Genomic DNA, 13,470 nt, shown 5'->3' with positions numbered 1-13,470 from the left:
TAACCCTTTGGGTACCTTCCTATCTTTTTGTTCCACCTTCATTCCTTTTTCTCTGCATCCGTTCTATTTTCAGGAATATCACAGTGCTGTAATGGTGCAAAAGAATTCTGTAGGGGCATCACTTGTGAGGGCGGATGCTTGTGTGTCACATAACGAACTCTGCCTGAGCCTACTGTGAACCATCTATTTTTAGGTGGTTTTATCCTTTGAGGCAGTGGTGTGAATTTGGTTTGATTCTGAGCAGTATGATTTTGTGGAGTCTTTGAAGCTGCTTTAAGTGTATCTAATTCCTCCTTTAGTTTACTAAGCTCCTTTTTTAAACTAGCGAGCTGATGACATATAGGACAAGCTTTTAGTGTCCAAATGATTGGCCTTGAAACTAAAGCACCACAATTATTACAGAGAATAAGAGTCATGCTGATGTATTTGGTATGAATAGGTATGCTATGATGGGGTTAAGAGTATGCAAGATTTACTTTACTCTTAAGCCACACAGGCAGAGATATTTGTATTTGGGTGGAGTTAATTTGTGATAAGTAGTGTATGTAGGAAAGCTATTTAGGAAGTGGAAGTCTTGGGGTGGGTGGTATGAGGGGCAGGGTGGGGGGGTTAAAATGTAAAACGTGTGGATTGTGTTTGTTGTAAAACCCATCTCTAGAATTGTATTAAGCCACTTATCTACACAGCTGGTTAGGATAAGGGGAAGACAAGGTTACAAAATGCACCAGAAATGTCCAAAAGCACAGTTTTAGAGTAGGAAATTCCTGGAAGAAAGCCAGCACAAAAGTCTTATCTGAGTGAGTTTCCTTGAGGCAGGAGACAAGTGAGGCCCTTGAAGTTGCCCAGCTCTCTGAACAGAAACTAGCCCCTCCTAATCGTTTTAGATTGTCTGCAGAAAGCCAGGTGGGATGAGGATGGGGGATGGGAAAGAGTTCAGTACAATTACAGTCAAGGAAAGAGAGTTTTAATACTATCTGGCAGTTTTGAAATCCGAAATCTAGTTTTCCAGATTTGCAGATATCAATAAAGCAGTTTGAAAACAACAATTCAGATTTGCAGATATCAATAAAGCAGTTTGAAAACAATCAGGTCACACACAGTCAAAATCACAATATTTGCAGAGCAGTTTAAAACCCTTGTTTTCTCTTTTTAGGAAAGATTTAAGTGCAAAGACAAGGGCAGACAAAAGAGATAACCAAAAGCATAGTTTTAGAGTAGGAATTTCCTGGAAGAAAGCCAGCACAAAAGTCTTAATATTAGGTCTATGTATATTGAGTCTCATTTTTAGTATCTGGCACTCTTCTTCACACTTTATACACCGAATGATATATACCACATTTGAAGATAAGGATGTGAAGGATCACCTCATGCTGAATATTTTTCCCATATGAATGATTGTGGGATCTTGTGAAATGTGTTGGCACAGTTTGCAACTATAGAGCAAACTGGCAATGAAGCTAAAAGTGTCTACTGTATCCTATTTCTACAGAAAACGTTTGGATAAGAATAGTCCCTTTATATTTATATTTAAAATTGTCAAATAAAATGAATACAAAATTTAGTTGAATGTACATGAAGATAAAAAAAACAGCAAATAAAACAAGGAGGTTTTTTAAATGTCTCATGAGGAAGCCATTCAGTTGTTAGTCCAGCGTGTTGAGAATCCTGAGCTTCTCAAGTCTTTTTTCCTCTGTATTGCAATCTTTATGATTAGATGGTATTAAGGCACTGTTTTCTAAGGTGCGCTGGCAGTTTTAGCACATGCTAAACTTAGTACGTGCTAAACGCTAGAGACACCCATATATGCCTATGGATGTCTAGCATTAGCCCACGACAATTTTTGCATGCACTAAAAACACTAGGACACCTATAGCGCGGCTTAATAAACAGGGCCCTTAGTATTTTGTTTTCCAACTTGCACAGGTGAAAAAGTGATTAGTTCTCAATAGCAAGTTACAGGTCTAGAAATGTATTAATCTTAGATTACTGTGTATTAAAACCACCCAATACAGTGAAAAAAGAAACCCAACAAAAATAACAACAAAAGCAAACTATGATAGCTGCTTAATGCAGGAAAAGGTGGAGAACAAAAATGATAGAAGTGGAGTGAAGGCACAGTTGCTAACCCAACTGTCAAAATAAGATGAAGCCATGGTAGCAGCAGTTCTTCTGTTTTGATCCCCCACAGATCATGGGGAGCAGTAATGTCAGGAAGTATTTTTTCACGGAAAGGGTGGTAGATATGTGGAATGCCATCCTGTGGGAGGTGGTGGAGATGAAAATGGTAATGGATTTCAAACATGCATGGGATAAACACAAAGGAATCCTGTTTAGAAGGAACAGATCTATGGAATCTTAGCAAAGACTAGGAGGCAACACCGGTAATTGGACAGTAAAACCAATGCTGGGCGGAATTCTATGGTCTGCGCTCTGATCGTGGTTGAATAGATATGGATGGGCTGGAGTGTAAATTTTAAGGGTCTGCGACGTTAGTTTCACTTTTAGTACAGGAACAGTGCTGGGTAGACTTTTACGGTCTGTGCCCTGAGATAGGCAGGGACAAATCAAACTTGGGTATACATATAATGTATCACATACCATGTAAAATGAGTTTATCTTGTTGGGCAGACTTGATGGACCATTCAGGTCTTTATCTGCCATCATTTACTATGTTACTATGGTCCCTCCCTCATATCTCCCCAATTACAAGTATTCTCCATCCAATCCTTCCCAACATACTCCTACCACTCCTAGATCTTGTTGGTACTCACTCGAGGGTTCTATGATAGACTAGTGGGATGAGATGGAATTGTTCCACCTTTGCTCCCACCCACATAGCTCAAGGTGTCAAAATGGCACTGATGACCCCCAGTGGTATTCAGTGGAAGAATGGATCCTTGCAGAAGGGAGTTATGTGGGACGAGATGGATCAGAGAAGGAGGTACTTACGGTTGGGAAAGGGGAAAGGGAAATAGGACTTGATATACCGCCTTTCTGAGTTTTTTTTTTTTTTTTGCAACTACATTCAAAGCAGTTTACATATATTCAGGTACTTATTTTGTACCTTGGGCAATGGAGGGTTAAGTGACTTGCCCAGAGTCACAAGGAGCAGCAGTGGGAATCGAACTCAGTTCCCCAGGATCAAAGTCCACTGAACTAACCACTAGGCTACTCCCAGTTATTTGTGCTAGTGGGATCAGAAAGGGAGGGGGGAATGCCACCACCTCTTCATCTTCTTTTCACAAGTGGGACACCACTGGGGCAACATGCATTGGCCGGTTGTGAGGTTGTATTTGAACTATCTATAGGTGTATACATCATGGTTGCCCATACATGGTAATGGTAAGTGCCTTCTTTGTGCGGTAAAGGCAGAGCAGATGCTGGGCACAACCCCTGCATTTGCCACACAGGCTTTGCACCTACTGCACCTTAACTTTTGCAAGTAAGGTGAATACGTGCAAAAATCTTACTATACTTTAGTAAAAAGGGCCCCACAGTCTCCCCTCTAGTGTTGCCCTTTTCTTTTGGGAAAATGACACCCCTGAAATGCAATGAAAAGTATACTGTCTGTCCATAGGGTGCTTACTTTTACCTGCTTACAGAGAATGGGGTAAATTTTCCTTTTAAAAAAAAAATATTATTGGTAAATACCTGTTCACTCATGAAAATCTCTTTGAAAGTTGTCTCCTCTTGTGAATGATTATTGTTAAAACACTTTTAATGGATATTTATTAATATGCATATTATTTTATTACAATCACACTCGGTGGATGAAATAGCTCCCATATGTAAGGCTTTGTCCTGTTTTTTTTTATAACACTCTAAGCAGTTTTTTCAAGGTTGCACTCTGTAAAACATAAAGAACAAACAATAATAGGATCAGAAACTACATTTAAGTGTTCATTGACAGCTAAATAGAAATGTCAACCCCCAAAAGACAGAGTGCCACCCAGCAAACACTAACCTTTCACATGCCAGGGACACAATTTTAAATGTGACCAGCAGAAAATGACACAAGGTCATTCCTTTTCATTTTCTAAGCTATTTAGGGAATGAATCATATCTAGCTTTTCAATTAATGTTTTACAGGTATGTATGTGACACACATATAAACTAGTCAACAGCACTGGATACAGAATAAGTTTATTTCATTATCTCCACAGACGAGTTTCACATTTTGGTCCTTAGAACCATCAAGGGGTGAAGCTACCGTTGTCAAGCCCAGAAAAATGCTCAGGGTCGCTCAATGGTCAAGGTCGCCTGTAGCTGAACCCTCGAAATCCAGCAACTGTCCCTTCCTCTACACTTCCCAGTCCCCACAATTCCGAGAGTCCAGCAGCTCTCCAGCACCTCCACTGCCAATGTGGCCCGCCTCTCTAATACAACTTCCTGTGGGAGGGCCATGACACATGAAAATCACGGGTGGATTGCCCCAAAGACCGCCTTTTTTCACAGTCTGCCTCTACTGGGGACTGCCATGTATCATGTGATTGCTGGGAAGGAGAGGGGGTTAGTGCTGCAGAGATACAGGAACCATGCAGGCGCTGGGGGTACCGGGATGGTGGAGAGATGCCAGATCTGGGAGAAAGGGCTTAAGCAGAGGAGGGAGGGAAGGAGGGAGGGGTGAGAGAGAGAGGGAGAGAGATACCTGGAGCAAAGGGGAACGGAAGCAGAGGACAGAGAGAGGTAGAGACCTTGAGGGAAGAGGAAAAGTGAGGATGAGGTGTTGGACCTAGGGAGGTAGAAATAGAGGGAAGAGAGAGACAGAGTAAGGGGGGAAGAGGCAGGAGGTGCTGGATGGGGGGAAGGCAGAGGAAGCAGAGGGAAGAAAGAGAGAGATGGACTGGATTGGACTAGGGTAGAGAGGAGAGACCAGTGAAGGAAGGGAGAGAGAGATGCCGGCCCACTGACCAGGGGGTGCAGGAAGAAGGGAAAAGAGAGAGAGAAGAAGCTGGCCATAGGGAGGGACAGGGACATAGAGAAAAAATACTGGATACAAAGGGAGGGGTAAAGACACCGAAGAAGAATGCTGAATATGGAGGGAGAAGAGACACTGAGAGGGCAGATGCTGAACATGGTAGGAGAATAGAGACAGGGACACATAAGGGATACACTAGACAGGAAGGATAGAGAGACACAGGGGAAAGATGTATAGTGGACACAGAGACAGAAGAAATGTCAAAAGAACATGATACCCTTGGGAAAAAATAAAAACAAGAAAAAAAAGCTTAAATGCTTAAATTTCCAACTAGTGTGCAAATTTGTGCATGCAACTTGTAGAATAAGGGAAGTTACATGGGTAAACTAATTGTTTAACTAATTACTAGAGTGGAGTGGAATGGGGGATTAGCCTAGTGGTTAGTGCAGGTCCTTGTGGCACTGGGCAAGTCACCTTAACTCTCCATTGCAAATAAGTACCTGTATATACTATGTAAACTGCTTTGATTGTAGTTGAAAAACCACATAAAGGTGGTATACCAAGTCCCATTCCCTTAATAAGCCTTAAACACCAATAATAGATTATTATTGATGTTAATTGGAGCTAATTAACAGAGAAAATGACAGCAGATAAAGGCCATATGGCCCATCCTTATTATCCTCTATCTCTTCTCTTCCTACGAAATCCCACAAGCCAGATACAGACCTCATTTCCACCACTTCCATTAGGAATTCATTCCATGCATCCACCACCCTTTCCAGTCCTTAGTTGGCGTTCTGTAAACAGCATGTGTAAAATCTAAAGCACGGCAGCAGTGACCTGAGAGGAACATGGGCAGGTCAGGGCGTACCCAGGATTAACATGCACAGGTTATAGAATACAATCGCATATACACATAGTTGACATCAGTCAGGCATATGCACTTATGTTAGCCACTGAGCACTTGCTCCTAAAGCTACGCATCTATTTATTTATTTAAAAAACAATGATATTCCAAAATACAGCAAAAATCACCAAGAGCCTTCGGAAACAGGACACAGTTCCTTTCATTTTAAAAAACAATTACCCAATGTGGACCCGACACGGGCCGTATTTCGGTGCACATATGTAATGAATACCCAACTTCTTCCTCATGAAATAAAGAAGAAAAATTCTGACCGCTCTAAGTAGTTATTCCACACATTGAGAGCAAAACGTCCCTTCCTTCTTGGATAAAGGAACAAACAATGATATTCCACATAATCCTCCATTCTCAGTGGAGTACAAAATAAATATACATAATCCACGATCATAAACAAATATAACAAATACTTTACAAAAAGTACAAGTCATCTTTCATATACACATGTAAATGGGGACTTAGGCTGATATTCTATGATGACAAATTACACACAGAATTACATTATATAATGGGTACTTATGAAGTACTATCCCAGTGCCTAACTTTAATCATCCTTTTGAGAATTACCTCCCATATGTGTAACAGTAAAAATCAGCTGCTATACATATCGCTAAGTGTAACGAGACACGAACTGCCTTAACTGTGCTCAGTACTATATAGAGTCAAAACTATATAGAGTCCTCCGTCCATGCTGGGACGATCATTGTGGAGGTTAATCTTAACAGGAAGCCTGATTTAACTTAAATGCCTGACTTTTGAAACCTGTTTATGAAATGAGAGTGAAGTATCAAAAATTGCACCTAAGTAATGAAAAGAGTCAACAACTGTGATTGGGGAATCAAAAAGGACTGGAACTATTGAGGGGCAAACAGAACAGCACCAACAAGCTGTAGTCTTTTCCTGGTTAAGGACCAGATTATGATCAATAAATCAGGTTGCCACAGTATTGAGACATGATTGAAAGGTGCAAAAATCTGAAAAGAGCAACTAGAAAAACTGATAGGCTGTCATTTCCATACATGTACAAAGATATACCATGTTCATGAATCATTGTTAACAACAGACTAATAGAGATATTAATGAGTAGTACCGAGATAAGAGAACTCTATGGAACACCACAGGGGGAAGAATAAATAGTTTATTTTATTTATTTATTTATAACATTTATATCCCACAATATTCCCGCCCATGGGCAGGCTCAATATGGCGTACAATAGTTAATGAACAAACCATAATACAATAACATAAAGTACAATGGACAAGGGCCACTGGAGGGAGAAAGAGATGACTGATGAGGGAAAGGAAGAGAGGGTGCGTGATAGGGTATCACGGAGTGAGCTGTGGGCTAAAAGGCTGCAGCTCCTGCAGGACTCATGGTAAATGCTCTGCCAAAAAGGAAGGTCTTGAGACGCTTCTTAAAGGTCGGGTGATCTGAAGTGAATTTGATCTCACGAGGCAGTCCATTCCACAGTTGAGTGCTGAGATAAGGAAAAGAAGAGCCATAGATGGCCTTATATTTGAGGCCACGGGAAACAGGGTAATGGAGAGTAAGGTACGATTGGGCCGAGCTTCAGAAGTTCCTGGGCGGTAGGTTAACAAGAGGGTCCATGCAGGAAGGGGCATCTCCATAGATAATTTTGTGCACCAATGCACAAAAAACTGATGAAGAAATTTTGACAAAAAAAAAAAAAGAATGGTCAGTCAAAAAAGAAAAGACTTTTCCTAACAAACCTATTTCAATAAGATAGGATAAAAGATCAGAGTGATCAATAAGATCAAAGACTGCTGATAAATTCAATAAAACTAGAAGGATAACCCTTCCAGTCTCAATTATGGAATGGATTACTTCTCTTCAGTGTTCTCGGAGGAAGATCCTGGAGAAGGACCGCGTTCAGCTGCCAAGGGAACATCTGGGAATGAAGTGGATACTGCACCGTTTATGGAAGAAAGAGTTTATAAACAGCTTGAGAATCTGAAGGTGGACAAAGCTATGGGGCTGGATGGGATACATCCCAGGATACTGAGGGAGCTCAGGAAGGTCCTGGCGAGACCTCTTAAAGATTTATTTAATAGAACTTTAGAGATGGGAGAGGTTCCGCGGGATTGGAGATGAGCGGATGTGGTCTCTCTTCACAAAAGTGGAGACAGGGAAGAAGTGGGAAACTACAGACTGATAAGTCTCACGTCGGTGGTAGGAAAAATAATGGAGTCACTGCTTAAAGAAAGGACAGTTAACTTTCTAGAAGCCGACGGGTTACAGGACCCGAGGCAACATGGCTTTACCAAAGGAAAATCCTGCCAAACGAATCTCATTGACTTCTTTGACTGGGTGACCAAAGAACTGGATGAAGGACGTGTGCTAGATGTAATCTACTTGGACTTCAACAAAGCCTTTGATAAGGTACCCCACAGAAGACTCGTGAATAAGCTGAAAGGGTTGAACTTAGGACCGAAAGTGGTGAACTGGATAAGAAACTGGTTGACCGACAGGTGGCAGAGGTAAATGGAATCCGCTCAGAGGAAAGGAAGATGAGCAGTGGAGTTCGGTGATGGGGTCTATTTTGTTTAATATATTTGTGGGAGATATTGCTGAAGGATTGGAAGGAAAGGTGTGCCTTTTTGCGGATGACATGAAAATAGCCAATAGAGTGGATACCCTGGAGTAGCAACAATGAGAAGGGATCTCCGAACCTTAGAAGAATGGTCGAAGGTCTGGCAGTTACCAAGAAGTGTGGAGTGATGCACATGGGGTGCAGAAACCCGAAAGAGAGATACCGAATAGGAGGGGAGAGATTAGTAACCTCAACTCAGGAGAGAGACCTTGGGGTGTTGGTGTCTGAGGATCTAAAGGTGAAGAACCAATGCGACAAGGTGATGACTGTGGCCAGAAGGATGCTAGGCTACATAGAGAGGGGCATAACCAGCAGAAGAACGGAGGTGTTGATGCCCCTCTACAAGTCGCTGGCGAGGCCCTACTTGGAGTATTGTGTTCAGTTTTGAAGGCCATATCTTGCTAAAGATTTAAAAAGACTAGAAACAGTGCAAAGAAAAGCTAGAAAAATGGTATGGGATTTGCATTGCAAACCGTACGAGGACAGACTTGCTGACCTCAAAATGTATACCTTAGAGGAAAGGAGAAACAGGGGTGACATAATACAGATGTTCAAATATTTGAAAGGTATTAATCTGCAAATGAATCTTTTTTTTTTGAGACGGGAAGGCAGTAGACCTAGAGGACATGAATTGAGGTTGAAGCGGGGCAGACTATGTTAGAGTAGTGGTGATGTTCTCAGTACTATGATTCTTGCAGAATCCCAGTTGTCTGGGGTGGAGAACATGTTTGATCAACAAAAGAACCTCACTAATCCTAGATTTACTGAAATGGTATTGTAGCCTCAAACACTAAAAATGTTACAAGCAAATGGAGGAAAAGCCTCAACAGACTGCTATATATTAGGCTCACAGGCCGTTAGCTTCATGGAGTGCTTGCTGTCATCATCAGCACAAAAACCTCCATAAGTTATTGAAATTTTTAAAGTATACAGAAACAAAAACTTATCTTTTATAGAAGCACAGTTTCTTCATACTATCCACGGCCGACAATGGCCAAAGTTTTGTCAATTTCATCAGGGTCCATGGTTTGTGCAATCTACTCCTGTCGCTCATCTCTGTAAATCTAGTATTAGTGAGGATATCTGTTGCTGTTGGAATTTTTCTATTATCCCTTATAGCTCCTCAACTTGATTATAGAAGTGATCAACAAAAGAGGTCAGTTGGTCAAAAACCAACCATTCAGTTAGTTAGTTAGAAAGAAAGCATAAATTGGAAATTGGTCAATAATTCCTTTGTTGGCAGGGGTCACAATTAGCTTGTTTAAGAATAGGATGAGCCATAGTTTTTTTCCATGTAGAGGAGACAACAGCACCAGACAAACTGGAAGAAATCAGGTTGAGAACTAAGGGAAGAAGACCATGAGTAGATAACTTAAACCAGAAGGAGGGGACTGGATCTAGACAACATGTTGTGGACTGCATAGTTGAAAGGGCCTTTGATAGTATTGTTAAAGAAGGTAACAAGGATGTGGACCAACAGGAAGAGAACACTAATATAGATGAGCCCACAGGAGGGTAGACAGCTTAAGAGGTAAAGGAGGAAAATGGTTCATAAAGTTTTGCAATCTTATCACAGAAATAGGTCGCCAATGAATCTGCAGTCAGCAAAACATGGAGCCAAATCACTTAATGCTCTATGAATGAATCAATAATTTGAACCTGATCCAATAATAGAAAGCCAATGTAATGCCTTCAGAGCAGGAGTAACATGATCATAACCTTTAAAAGGAGGGAGCAGGGTACTTTCAGTTGTCACTATTCTCACTGCTGCATTTTGTACAATCTGTAATGCTATACAGCACTTTTTAAGTTTTTGATGTAATTTCATAAGCCATGTGTAATCCAAATGTTCCCTCTGGAATCTGGGTCACCCGGCAGATCAACACACATCTACATTATTCTGTAGGGCAAAATTCCTGAGAATGAGAAATGCTGGGCTGCTTTTGGAAATGACCCTGCCACAGATGAATTTAGTTTTGGAAATTGCCTAAAGTTGCTCAGAGCAAGTCAGTTTTGATTGTTCCCATTATGATTGGATGCATCATTAACCCCTTTATTGTTGGCATCCTATGGAGACTCAATATGCATCCTTAATTATTTTAAAAGGCACTTCTTTGTTATTTAGATGGTGATTAAAATCCATTAAAAGAAAGAACAAGGAAGAACATTTTCATTCATTAGTGAATCAAAACCCTAATCTTGTAAGAGGTTAATATTCAAATAAAACTTGAAACAGTAAGAACTCTACAATGTGCTGCCTATATCAGTTATTTACCTGAATCATAGTCTTTTTTATTATATTTTATATTAATCAACGGAATATGTAAGAACTATATAGTCCCTATTAGCCCTGTTAATACATAAACCTTAGCAATTACACATTCTTAAAAATGTCAACAATGCAGAAGAATGTTGCAGGGGAAAGCAAGAACATTGGGGGAATCTTTCAGGATCTCCAGTTTTCTTTAGATCACAGGAATAAAAGTTAAACAAAAATAAGTCTTGGGATCAAACATTTGCACATGATTTTGCCTGTGTTATGTGAATTTTTCTGATCATCATAGATTTTCCTTATGGAAAGCTAGATGCTATTCTATTCTATAAAAGTTTTGTGCACAAGCTCAAGTCTCTGGCATAATCATCCATTTACACTTAAACATTACAATCCAACTCAAACCGGTACATTTTCAGCACTTTCCTGAAGCAATAATAAAAGGATAAATAATCTCCTATGGCAGCCCATTCCAGACTCTTGCACCCTGAAAGGAAAAAAAGAACAATCAATAAACAGATATGACGCAAATATTCCTAAAAGAGGGAAAACCAATTTGTAATGTCTGAGAGAAACAGAATGTCCTGATGTAGGGATCTGATGCAAATAAGGACTTTTAGACCAAGCAAGCTAATTTGAAGCTAATACGCTTCTGAATTGGAAGCCAATGAAGAATCCTCATATATGGGGTAATACTATTGAATCTCTCATTACAAAAGATCAGTCTAACAGCCATTTTCTGAAGTAGCTGTAAATTTTTGTAGTTTAGATGAAGCATTTTGATACAGTGCATTACAACAGTCCAGTTGCTGCAAAACAATTGCCTGCACTAAAATTTTAAAATTTTGTGGCTGCAATGAAGACCTAATTGCACAAAGCTGCTTCAATCTAAAGAAAAAAAACTTTCTACTCAGTGAATTAATCTGGTGAATAAAATTCAACCTAGAGTCTAATATAATTTCAAGAACCTTGGAGCGATCTTCAGTTAAAAGATTTTCTAAAATTTCTAGACCGCTTTGATCCTGTAATACCAGTCATGTATTTTCTTCCAAAAATGCATAAGAATGCACACAAACCCCCTGGCAGACCAATTCTTTCGGCTAGACAATCAGTGCTAGAACCATTGTCAATATTCATAGATGCTTTTCTAAAACAAGTAGTACAAAAAAGTCCTTCATATATTAAGGACACGACTCACTTTTTACAAAAAATGACAGACGTGGATTGGGAACAAGATGACTACATTATGGTCACACTAGACGTCAACTCGTTGTATATGTCCATTCCTCAGGAGGAAGCCTTAAGAGTGGCCAAAGAAGTATTAGAATCCAGAGACAGACCACAAATGATACCAACAGATTTTCTCATGGAACTGACAAAATTAGTTATCAAAAAGAACTATTTTCTGTTTAATGGAGTGTTTTATTTACAAACCAGTGGAGTTGCAATGGGAGCGACATTCGTACCCTCCATTGCGAACCTTTACATGATGTCTTTTGAGAAAGAGTGGATAGAAACTTCCCCTTTTGGTTCTAAGATACATAAATTATCGAGATTCATAGATGACATGTTCATGCTATGGAAGGGAACAGTTACTGAATTGTCACAGTTCACTAAATGGTTAAATAGTTGCAATGGATATAACAAAAGAGAGGGAACGAAGTACAAATATATCAGTCTAAACAAAAAAACAGCACCACGGGCCTTTAAAAATGGAACACAGTTCTTTAATGAATGAGCTTTGACAAAAAAAACCTGACACGGGCCGTGTTTCGGTGACTAGCACCTGCGTCAGGGGTCACAGTGATGACATGGAAAACTTGGGGAATAACTCGAATATATTCCTCTACAATATATTATTCCTTACCCCACGTCTCATATAGTAAAAGCTAAAAAGCAACAAGGCACTTTCACTTTCTGTATCCAAACGGATGACATTTTTGTTTGGACTTTAGTTTGTACTTCGTTCCCACTAATTGAATTTACATCATAGAATTTAGAACTGAGTGGTAAGCAAGAGCAAACATAGATCTTTAATTGTATTGGTCACTTTAAGATCAGCTGTTCCCACGGACCTATTTAAAGGGCTTAGTCAGCGTGTGACACAACAGCGCCATTTTGTTTGTAGTTTGATCATCTGAAAGTATGTAAACCGGAGGTAGGACTTTACAGCTTTTTAAACCATACATTTAAGAAACTGATTGAATTTTGCTTTCCTAGATATGTAAAAGTCAAAATATGCAGCACATGTTCCTGAAGAAGCTGAATATAGGTGAAACGGTGGCCCCATTGAACATAAGCTAAGTGTTGCTATTTATACATTCGGCGCTTTAATATTGAATTGCACATAAATGCTTTCACTTTTGATTTCAACTAAAGCACTTTAAAAAAATGAAATTGCATAAAAAATAAAAAATACAAGAATTTTTTAAAATCCCTATGATAGAAGCTAATCAATGGTTAAAATTATATACCCATTGTAACCTAGGATTTGCAATCCGATAGGTTTCTGAGGGATTTTCTCCTTTGTAACTACCATATGAATTTTGGAAGCTCAGTATACACTAGTGTTCTCAATGAGTTTGTATAGATTTACCCTACTGTCACACTAGTTTCTACTGCATTCTTTGCAGAGTGTTGAGAACAAAATTCAACCTAGAGTCTATTATAATTTCAAGAACCTTGGAGCTATCTTCAGTTAAAAGATTTTCTCTAGTTGCTAATGCAAATTTCTTATAGGGGATAG

This window comes from Microcaecilia unicolor, chromosome 8, assembly GCF_901765095.1.
Source record: "Microcaecilia unicolor chromosome 8, aMicUni1.1, whole genome shotgun sequence".
Classification (NCBI taxonomy): Eukaryota; Metazoa; Chordata; class Amphibia; order Gymnophiona; family Siphonopidae; genus Microcaecilia; species Microcaecilia unicolor.
The sequence above is the reverse complement of the archived record's forward strand: the minus strand, read 5'-3'. Positions refer to the sequence as shown.